Source organism: Uranotaenia lowii, chromosome 2 (assembly GCF_029784155.1).
Source record: "Uranotaenia lowii strain MFRU-FL chromosome 2, ASM2978415v1, whole genome shotgun sequence".
Taxonomy (NCBI): domain Eukaryota; kingdom Metazoa; phylum Arthropoda; class Insecta; order Diptera; family Culicidae; genus Uranotaenia; species Uranotaenia lowii.
The window spans coordinates 298761830-298772252 of NC_073692.1; the positions used below are offsets into that span (position 1 = coordinate 298761830).

General features: G+C 39.3%; 1 protein-coding gene across 2 annotated transcripts in view; it reads right to left on the minus strand.

Annotated features, from left to right (window-relative positions):
* Positions 1-4419, minus strand: part of LOC129744962 (neurotrimin-like) — a 300416-nt gene extending 295997 nt beyond the window's left edge. Inside the window, exon 1 of one of the 2 annotated variants that reach the window (XM_055737783.1) lies at positions 4146-4419. The gene's annotated coding sequence lies outside the window, so the exon portion shown is untranslated. The remainder of the gene's footprint in view (positions 1-4145) is intronic. The other variant, XM_055737784.1, reaches the window with a different exon arrangement.
* Positions 4420-10423: the final 6004 nt, after the last annotated feature.

Here is a 10423-nt window from a genome sequence, read left to right on the forward strand (position 1 = left end):
GGTACGAGAAATGTTTTTTTTTTTTTGTTTCTAGACCCCATCCTGTTTCAAATGGGAGGGGGGAAGGGAAACAAAGGCCTCCATACAATATTATTTGGAAATTTCGAGAACTGGTCCTTCAAATGGAACTAAATTTAACAACGGTAGTTTATTTTTTCTTGTTTGCTAAAATAATTTTTTGCTAAATTGATTGCTAAATATCAAGCTGATCTAATTTGAGCATAATTTAACTAAAATCCGGCCTCGAACATTTTGTGTGTAGACTCTCTTCGGGCCCGAGGAAAACCAGTCTATGTTCCAGTAAAAATCAAGAATAAAAAATTGAAAAAAAATATTTATCATCAAAACTTATCGACAGATTTAACATCGTATTTTAGACTTCCAAAAAACCTTGCATGATGATTTTTCCAAAAATTACTGAAAAAAAATCGTTTTGGAAGCATAAATAACAAAAACACAACACTTTTTCTATATTTTTTTTTCTTTCAATAGCCAAATAAAGTGAACAAAACCGTGCAAATTCAGGACATTTTTCAATAAAATCCGGGCAATCTGACCGGGCCAAACTGTTCCCAAATTTTGCATTAAATATCCGGCAAAAACCTGGATAAAACCGGGCAATCTGGCAACCTTACATTAAAGCCTAAATTCATTAGCCGTTTCAAATAAAGAAGTAACAAAAAAAAAAGATATTCCTGGAGTGAGGGCATGTACCTTAGGCAAAAGGTATAAACCTCATTTAAAATCCTTGACACGTTTGTGCTTCTTACTGCTCTTCGAAAGACAAACCAAATAAACATGGAAAACCAATAAAGAGATAAAAATCATTCGAGCCCCTCACAAAGTATAGGAAAAGTTCACAAATAAAATATTTCCAATAGATACGAAGTTCCAATGGCTAAGAATGAAAAAAAAATTCCGAAATCTAAACACGGATGGAAGAAAATTGATCTCAAAACATTAGAAACATCATTTCATTTAAACATTGAAAACATGATCATTGAGTCGAATTCATTTCAGTTCAAAGTCTGACAAGTTCTTAAAAGCGGTGGGTAGTTGAATTAATCAATTTTTCGGTCTTAAAGCTTGATATTTTGTTTTTTTCAATTATAGAATTTAAGATTTTTATTTATTTTTTTTTTTTATTGCATAAGTTTTCACCCTTCTTAAAACTCATTGTTGTTTTAAAATTATTTATACTATCATTACAATTTTTCAATGAGTTTGGTATAGTTTTAAAAAGTAATAGTTTTAAAAAGCAAAGCAAGAATTCTATTTATGAATAGAACATTATAAAAATACAGATATTTAAAGTCGATAGATTGTTCAGCAAAATTATATTTAACTTTTTTTTTGATAATTGATCTTGCGTTATGAAATGTTACAAATTTTCTTGCAGCAGATTTGCGTGTCTGGTTTGAAAGGTTGTTTGATACCAACTAGAGCAAGCAATCAGTTAAAGCTTAGGCAATAAGAGCAAGTTCACTGGCGTTGGAAAAAAGTGGTAGAAATTTTGACAGTTTGAAAATTTCACCATGCAAGAATGTTTTCAAAATCTTTGGGCGTTGTATTTTTTACAGCACTGTTTCTATTTCAGCCGTATGTGATAGAAATATTGCTATTTTTGCATAACAGCATGCGAAAATAGAACACGTGTTGTAAAAAAACTTGAAGGTCCCCGATCTTAAAAATGTTTTTGCTTGGTAAAGTTTTCAAAATGTGCTAAAAGTGACAAAATGTCTACCATTTTTTCCCAACATCAGTGAACTTGCTCTAAAATTAATCCACGAACGCCCTGTTCTGAAGAACATAAAACCAAACGATGAGGGCGTTAAAATAATTGACCGATCAAAAGAAACTTAACTGAAATACCTATTATTATTACTTTATAAAAGGCGCTGTTTCAAATAATTTCAGCATTAAAATAAAATGTTTCAGAACAAAGCTGTGCGTTCATAATAACACAAAAAGGATTAAGAATTTAAAATTCAAATTTAAGAAAGTATAACAAAATGTATCTGAAGTTTTAAATTTGACACAAGTTGAACGGCGTTTTGAGCAAGAATATAAATAAGGATACTTGGCCCCTGGGGATACCCACTTGATTCCTCAGCTATATCTCGAAACTGGAATGGCTTATATAAATAAAATGTTATAGAAAAATTTGTCAAATAGAACAAAACAAAAACCTATGTATAATTTAAAATGAATAAAACAATTATTTCTTAAGTTATTGCACTTTATTTGAAAAATCTAACAAAATGTGCCTTGAAGATCTTTTTTTATCACATTAAAATGTTTCCCACGCGAAAAAGTTATAATAAAAATATATATTCCCATTCCCATATGTCAATCGTAAGTGTATAATATGAACTTCTTAATGCCATATTTTCAAAGCAATTGTAAACTCTCATTTTTTTAAAGAAAAAGTTTACCAAAATGTAAGTTATGGGTTCACTTGGTCGCTTAAGTCCAAAAATATAAATTTTTCTTCTTAATGGATTGCTAAGCACGAAATTATTAATATTTATCCAGGGACTAATATTCATCCATTAATTTCTTGATTAAAAGGACTCAAAAAGTGCGCCTTTAAATATGCAATGGAAATATTGAATTAGAATTCATTTTTGTCTGACACTTATAAACAGTGAAATAAAAACTAATAAGGCCAAAAAAGTCAATGGAGCTTTTCTCTTTAGATTTTGCATGATTACTGCCAAAGCTTAGGGCATCTTGATTAAAGGATCAAGTCTCCCTTTTCAAAATATAACAATTTTTTTAGTCCCACAATTTCGCTTTTAGTTAAACTACCGGTGCATGTATCAATCTAACTTTTTCAGCATTTAAATTTGAAATTACAAGATGTCAGAAAATGTAAAAGATGGCGATCTGCAAAATTTTTCCAAAAATATATGTTAATAAAAAGGATCAAGTATCCACATTCTTCCCCACAAATAAATTTTTATAATTAATTTTCTCAAATTTCGATGTTTTATTGAATTTAAGGGTTTTGGAAAGAAACTTTTCAAAATGGGGTAGTTAATGCTCTTCTCTGAGCAGTCTCTCTAATTAGCTCCGAGCAAAAGTGTGCTAAGATAACACGCGCAAGATCATCCCGCGGTTCAAAACACTTAAAACATTTGCGGGTGCACTTTTCAACTTCGCCTAGACGAGAGAATTTTTTTTACTATTTTCTGATAAGGACACAAATACGTCAACACATCGACACCGAGACACTGTTTTTTTTTTCATTTTTTTTTGTCTCGTAAAACTCGTTGTTTAACAGAACGATAAATTCATTCATTCACGTATCACTTTTACGGGCAATAAGATATCTTAAACTTCACAGAAATTTCTCGGCGGATTTCGTTTTTTCTTCTGTTCTGCTCTTGTCTTTTCTCGTGAATCCGCACCAGTTGGTTGATTTCTGTGGTCGTTGATCGAGCCGTCCAGGTATCGGACCTCATTTGCATACAAATCGCAACATTTGGGTTCTTCTTCTTTCCATTTTTTTTCTCTTAAATTGTTGGTCAGCAATTCTCGCATTGTGCATCCCATTGAACTTCGTAGGACTTCATCGGTACTTTCAATCAAGGGTTTCCCCTCCCGGTGAAGTTCAGGGGGAAACAACGCAAGTGCATCCGCCAGTCGGTAATTTCCGTTATTGGTTCCCCCCGAAGTCCGGTTATTCAGGTTTATTTTGTGCCCCCCACCCAACACCAAAAGTACAACACAACATTTGTGGTGGCGTTCAAGGGTCGTTCATTGATTAGATCCGAACCCCTGCAGAGTAACTTCCGCTATCAATTCCCAGTTTAGGACACAGATCGACGCAGCCCCGCAGTGAGTGATATCCTGCGTTAAACTTCACATTAACACTCTTCTCTTTTTCGTTTTTATTTGGTTTTGTTTCCAAAATGTGAACAAGGACACCTCCTCACTCCACAACTCACAACACAACCTTTATCCACAGAACCCAGCTCCAGTTAGACTAATGTAAAAAAGGGTGGAGACCACCGATTGCCGGACACTTCTCACAAATGCAAGCTACCCAAGCAGGAAGTTAATGACTCAGAAAGGAATAAAAACCACCCCTCGTGAAAAGACATTTGGGGAGCGCTTCAAAGCCATTCCGAACTACCCACCACACACCAATCAGCAAGCACCGCAAAAAGTTCTTAAAACACCAAAAAATAAAACTCAATCCAACCGACGACAAACGGACGAACGATCCGCGAAAAGCCACAGCCTAGAGCACCAACCACTATAAGAGGTACTATTTTTCCCCCTTTTAATAACAATTGGTACCGAGCTCACGCTGAACACTGAACTGAACTGATCCGCACGGGAAGAAAATTCGTACTAAACGCAACCTCACACTATCCGATCCGAACCGGTAACCGGTTTTGCGCGAATCTGGCTCTCTGTCCGTCCAACGAACATCCAAACCAACTAACCCATCAACCGGTCGCTGCTGTTCAACTACGGAACGATAAACAAAAATCCACAAGGGAAAACTATCAAAAGCAACCGTTCATTCAGAGGTTTTTTTTCGAAGCGAAGTTTGTTCATTCATTCACTCATCCATTCCGCGTGGCCGTATACGCCTCAGTCAGCCAGCACAATTCGTCATCGGAGCGCGTGTTGTTTTGCGCGCGCGGGACTTTCAAAAAAGAGACTGAGTGAAGGTTATTAGCTCTCGCGAGAGGGTGTGTTCATTTGTAGCCTCACAACGTGATAACAACACAACGACGCGAAAGTATCTGAATAACTAAAATACATGTTTTCATGAAATAAATTTATAAACCGTCAAAATCCATAATTTACAAGAGGTGGCTGCATAAGTGAGGGCGACTGGTTTTGAAACGCCTGAATGTTTATGCATACGGATTCATACTTAAACTGCTAAGCACATTAAGCCCGTGTAGAAAAAAGATTTGGCTTAAAGCAGAAGAGTTAGAAGTTTTATTCTTCCTTTGCTCCGGCTTGCTCGTTAAATGTAGCCTAAACGAAAATTCAATTGTTGTGTCCAAGAAAAATCCAACATACTAAATTTTCATGCTCATTTTCTAACTTTGCGTCAAACAATCATTTCATTTCGCCTAAGCGGCCCATTGTCGAGAGATTATTGTGGCTGGATGTTAACAGAAGAAATCTTAAGACAGCAACAGCGACGAACGGTCGTTTGCTCCGTGAGCCAACGGAATGTGTTAGCCGATCCCCGAAGGCGGATTGGCGAGCGTAAATTGTGGTCTGCAGATGACGATAGAACTCAGCGAAACTTCGGAAGGGCCCGCAGCGGTGAGCAAATCATCGAGTGGAATGATTTACAACAAGCAATGTGCGTTGATTCCAACTCAATCGCTCAAGCAGTACGGTTGTGTTTCTAAACGAGTCCTATCGGAGTGTTTTTTTTTATTTCGCTGCTGTTGTTAAATCGGACAGTGCAGTTGGTCCAATCGTGGCGGTTTATTTTTCCTACCGACAAGGTCGTTTATCGGATTTCTGCGACAAGGAATTCGGAATAGGTGTGCATTTCATTTGGCCATCATCATCGGTGCGAAGGCTATCGCCATCGGAAAAGTGCTTTTTATTCCCCCGACAAACCCAGGTGTGGATAACGTCGAAGCTGTTGCCGCTGGTTCCGGTGCTGTTTGCCGTGGGTAACAATACACAGGACGTCTCGGTGAATCGGTCGTTTGCTTTCGAGATCGTCATCAGTAGAGCGAAGAGTCAACGTGGTCGCCATCTTCCATTGAGGACTGTGGTTGCTGAACAAAAGAAAATTCATGAAATTGAAAAGTGCAAGAACGATTGTTTGTAAGTATGTATGTATGTATGTATGTATGTATGTATGTATGTATGTATGTATGTATGTATGTATGAAAACCCACCAGTGGCTGATAGGTCTTTCGACCCGAGGCGGTACGGGAAGTCTCGATCGCATATTCAAAAATTGTTCATGCTTAACCCATCAACAATAATTGCAGCACAACCAAAAGGATACTTGTCTTTACACCATGAAATTTTCCGAGAATATTAAAAAGGCAGGAATGGGCAATCCTGCAGCCAAATCCGTAAGTTGCCAACAATCGCTCTTCTTGCACTTACCGGGGGTTGACCAAAGTGTGAAAGGGTTTGAGAGACGGCTAGTGACCAACAACACCCACCTTGCGAACAACAGCAATCGCTCAGCAACATTTGGGACCCTTAAAAGTTCCACGAGGTCCGAAATTGAAGGTTCGGCACCACCATTGCCAGCCGGTTCACCTCGTGCGATCCTCGAGCCCTAAGACATCCCGCAGCAGCAGTTCCTATTGGCCGGCCACCTCATCACTACACGGTGTTTTGGATTTCTTGACTAGTGTTACCCCTCGTCAAAGCCGACCCGAGGTTCTTCGTAACATCCGCTCTGCTAGCCAACCAAAAGCGGCCGCATCAGGCACAGTCTCACCAAAATCCCCGTGGCTTGACCAGGGATTCGAGGGCTGTTGTAGCTGGCCCTTCTGGTCAGCTAATAATAAACTCATTTATAATAGAAACATTTCTCGTATTCAAAAACCCTCACATGCCAAATTTGGGTCAATTTGCTCGATCAGCTCTCCAGTTATACTGAAAATTGTAAGGGAGACCTCTTCTCCCCCTTTTCATCCAAATTGAAAAGTGCAAGAACGATTGTTTGTAAGTCTCTTTTTTTTCTTTTATCTATTTTTTCCCTGTACTTTTTTCTTACATTGTTTGCTTCGGTTATATTCTCAACACGGGAGACATTCGTTTTTCCGTGCTGAAATATGGATGAAAGCGGGGGGTTAAACCCGTCATCGGTGGACGAAGAGGAAGCCATGTACGAGAATGAAGAGCATTTGGAGGATTCAGATAATGCTGGTCCCTCAAGTGCTAATCATTCTCGTACGTCTATTAATTCTTCATCACCCACAGTTGACAGTGTAGCTCCTCGACTCCGAACCTACACAGATGGTTTGTCTTTTTCTGGGCCATGGGTGGTTTTCACCGGCCCAAAGCTAACGGTAAACAGCTCAACGTAGTGCAGATCACGAAAGATCTGGCGAGATGGTCCTCCGTAACCAGCGTGACTAAGGTGCGACCCAACAAGTTGCGCGTTGTCGTGGACAATCGTAAATCCGCTTATGAAATTGTTGCCAGCAAATTCATTAACTTAGAGTACCACGTCTACATTCCGTCTCGAAACGTAGAGATAGAGGGCGTGATTTCTGAAATGAGTCTGGACGCTGGGTACGTTAAATACCACGGCGTTGGTAAGTTTAAGAGCCTTGATTCGACTTCGGTCGAAATCTTGGATTGCCGCCAACTTAACACTACCTCCGTCGTAGGAGGAGTTAAAAAGTACTCGCCTTCAGCCTCATTTCGAGTGACCTTTGCGGGTACCGCCCTCCCTCACTACGTCTTGATTGATGGAGTTTTGAGGCTTCCTGTGCGGCTCTTCGTGCCTCGCCCGATGGAATGCAAAAATTGCATTAAATTGGGGCATACAGTTTCCCATTGTTGTAGCAAGAAGCGTTGCCCCAAATGCGGGGAGGTTCATAGGGATGGAGCGTGCTCAGCAATAGAACCGAAATGTATCTATTGCGGGGGCTCACATCATGACACCTCCTTGTGCGAGGCGTTTAAGAGCCGCTGGGATAGTCAAAGGCGCTCTTTAAAGGAACGGTCAAAACGTTCCTAGCCGCCATACTAAAGGGCGCGGCGCCTTCGATCCAACCGCAGTCCAGTAACATTTTCACAGTGCTGCCAGTTGACATTGAAGACACAACAGATGAGGAAACCCCGTTTATTTTTGTAGCGAACTCGCGAAAATGTTCTAAACCATCTACTAAGACCCCTAAGATTCCAGATAAAATCCCGACAATCAGCCCTCCAATCAACATCACTAAAAAAGTGATTGCTGCAGACAAGAAAAAAACAAATTCAAGAATACACACATAGATGGATATTCAACTTCGCACGGAAAGTCTGTCCAGATTCTACACCTGTGCAAAAAATAATCCGGAACGTGCCTCCTGATAGGTGTGGTCTGGATTCCAGCTTTTCGATGGTCGAATTTTCACTTGCCCTCCTCTCTTGCAACAATTCAGCTCCGGGAATTGATAAAATAAAATTTAACTTGTTGAAAAACCTTCCGGACGCCGCCAAATTTCGCTTGTTAAATTTATTTAATCAATTTTTGGAGAACAACATTGTTCCTCAAGAGTGGAGACAAGTGAAAGTTATCGCTATCCAAAAGCCCGGAAAACCTGCGTCCGATGCGAATTCGTACCGTCCAATAGCGATGTTGTCTTGTATACGCAAATTGATGGAGAAAATGATTTTGTTTCGTTTGGATAAATGGGTAGAAGCAAATGGTCTCCTTTCAGATACTCAATTTGGGTTTCGCAGGGCAAAGGGACAAATGATTGTCTTGCTTTGCTGTCTTCAGAGATACAAACGGCGTACGCAAAACGTGAGCAAATGGCTTCAGTGTTTTTAGACATAAAGGGAGCTTTTGATGCAGTCTCAATAGAGCTTGTGAGCTTGCTCTGTGAGAAACATCTGAACTTTGCTCACGGAGATATTGCAGTTAGAAGAACCTCTTACATGGGCCTCCCGCACGGTTCATGTTTGAGCCCACTTTTGTACAACTTTTACGTAAGTGACATCGACAGCTGTCTCTCTGAAGGCTGCACTTTAAGACACGTTGCAGATGATGGCGTAGTATCTGTAACAACCCGAATAGGATTGCACCGTAAAAAAACCGTGAATTTCATTTTCACAGACCATAAATTGTATGGTTTACACAATGATTATTATCGTCCTCGATACCGTGAACGTACATTGAAATTCATATTTTTCGACCATACATTTCATCGTTTTGACGAAAATAACCATGAAAAAGGGGTATTGTTATGCAGCGTGACCATGAAAAAAATGGCGATTTTCCATACATTGGGAAGCCCAAAAATATAAAGTTCATGGTTCTTTCAGCTTCCAGTTTTTCATGGTAAAACCATGAAAACCCGATAATATTCAATGTTTACCCACTGAAATAAAAATCTTTGATCATAGGGGGATTTTTTTTCTTGATTCTAATTATGTCATCATTGTCAAAGATTTGTTTGATTAAACAAGCGAATTTATTTATTTATTTATGTCATTTATTTAAAAAATTTCAACATTTTACTTACACACTCAACCACACTGTGATTATTCGGCGGACTTAAATGTCTTGCACACCAGCATCACGTAGCCACTTCCGGAATCTATTGGCCACCGTGTCACGAGCCGCTCGCAGTGTTGAGTTATTTTGCTAGAATATTAAAAAAATATGTTAAAAATATTTACTTACTTTGATATTAACTCACCGTTGCGCCCATCTTCGAATACTACGATTATAATTTTATTATATAAAACCACGAAAACCGAGCTGGTGCCGACCGCTCGAAAATGATTGAAGAGAAAAAAAAACACATGCCGCACGACGGTCAAAATATCAGCCGTACACGAAAAACTTAAAGAGTGTAAATTCATTATTGATTCACGCTTGGATGTTCTTTTTACCATGAAGTACATGGTCACATTAATATTCAATGAGAAATGAACGTGATACCATGGTTCTGTGCTATTCGGGAAGTGATACTGAGTCACATCTGCACAGACCTTTACAAGATACTTTAAACAGATTGTCTTCCTGGGCTTTGGGGCTTGGGATCGAGTTCTCACCAGAGAAAACGGGGTTGGTAGTTTTCTCTAAAAAACATAGACCAGCTCAACCGCAGCTCCAATTTCTTGGCAGAACGATCACTCAATCGAGGTGTTATAAGTATCTTGGGGTTTGGTTTGATTCCAAATGTACCTGGAGAGCACACATTGAGTATCTGAAAGGAAAATGCCAACAGAGAATCAATTTTCTCCGATCAATCACTGGCACCTGGTGGGGAGCACATCCAGAAGATCTTTTAAAATTGTATCGAACAACTATTCTTTCAGTGATGGAATATGGTAGTTTCTGTTTCCAGTCGGTTGCCAAAACTCACCTCATCAAACTCGAGCGTATCCAATACCGTTGTCTTCGCATCGCTCTGGGCTGTATGCCCTCAACGCACAACATGAGTCTTGAAGTTTTGGCAGGAATACTCCCTTTGAAAGATCGATACAATCTACTATCACTTCGGTTCCTCATCAGGTGTGAGATCATGAACCCATTGGTGATCGTTAATTTTGAAAGGTTACTAGAGCAAAATCTTCAAACCAGATTTATGTCTATATACCATGTCCTCATGTCAATGCAGGTAAATCCTTCTTCGTACTCTCCAACTCGTGTTTTCAGCCCAGACTACGATAATTCTTCTGTCCAGTTTGATTTGTCTATGCAGCAGGAAATTCGTGGAACTTCGGATTCGCATCGCCC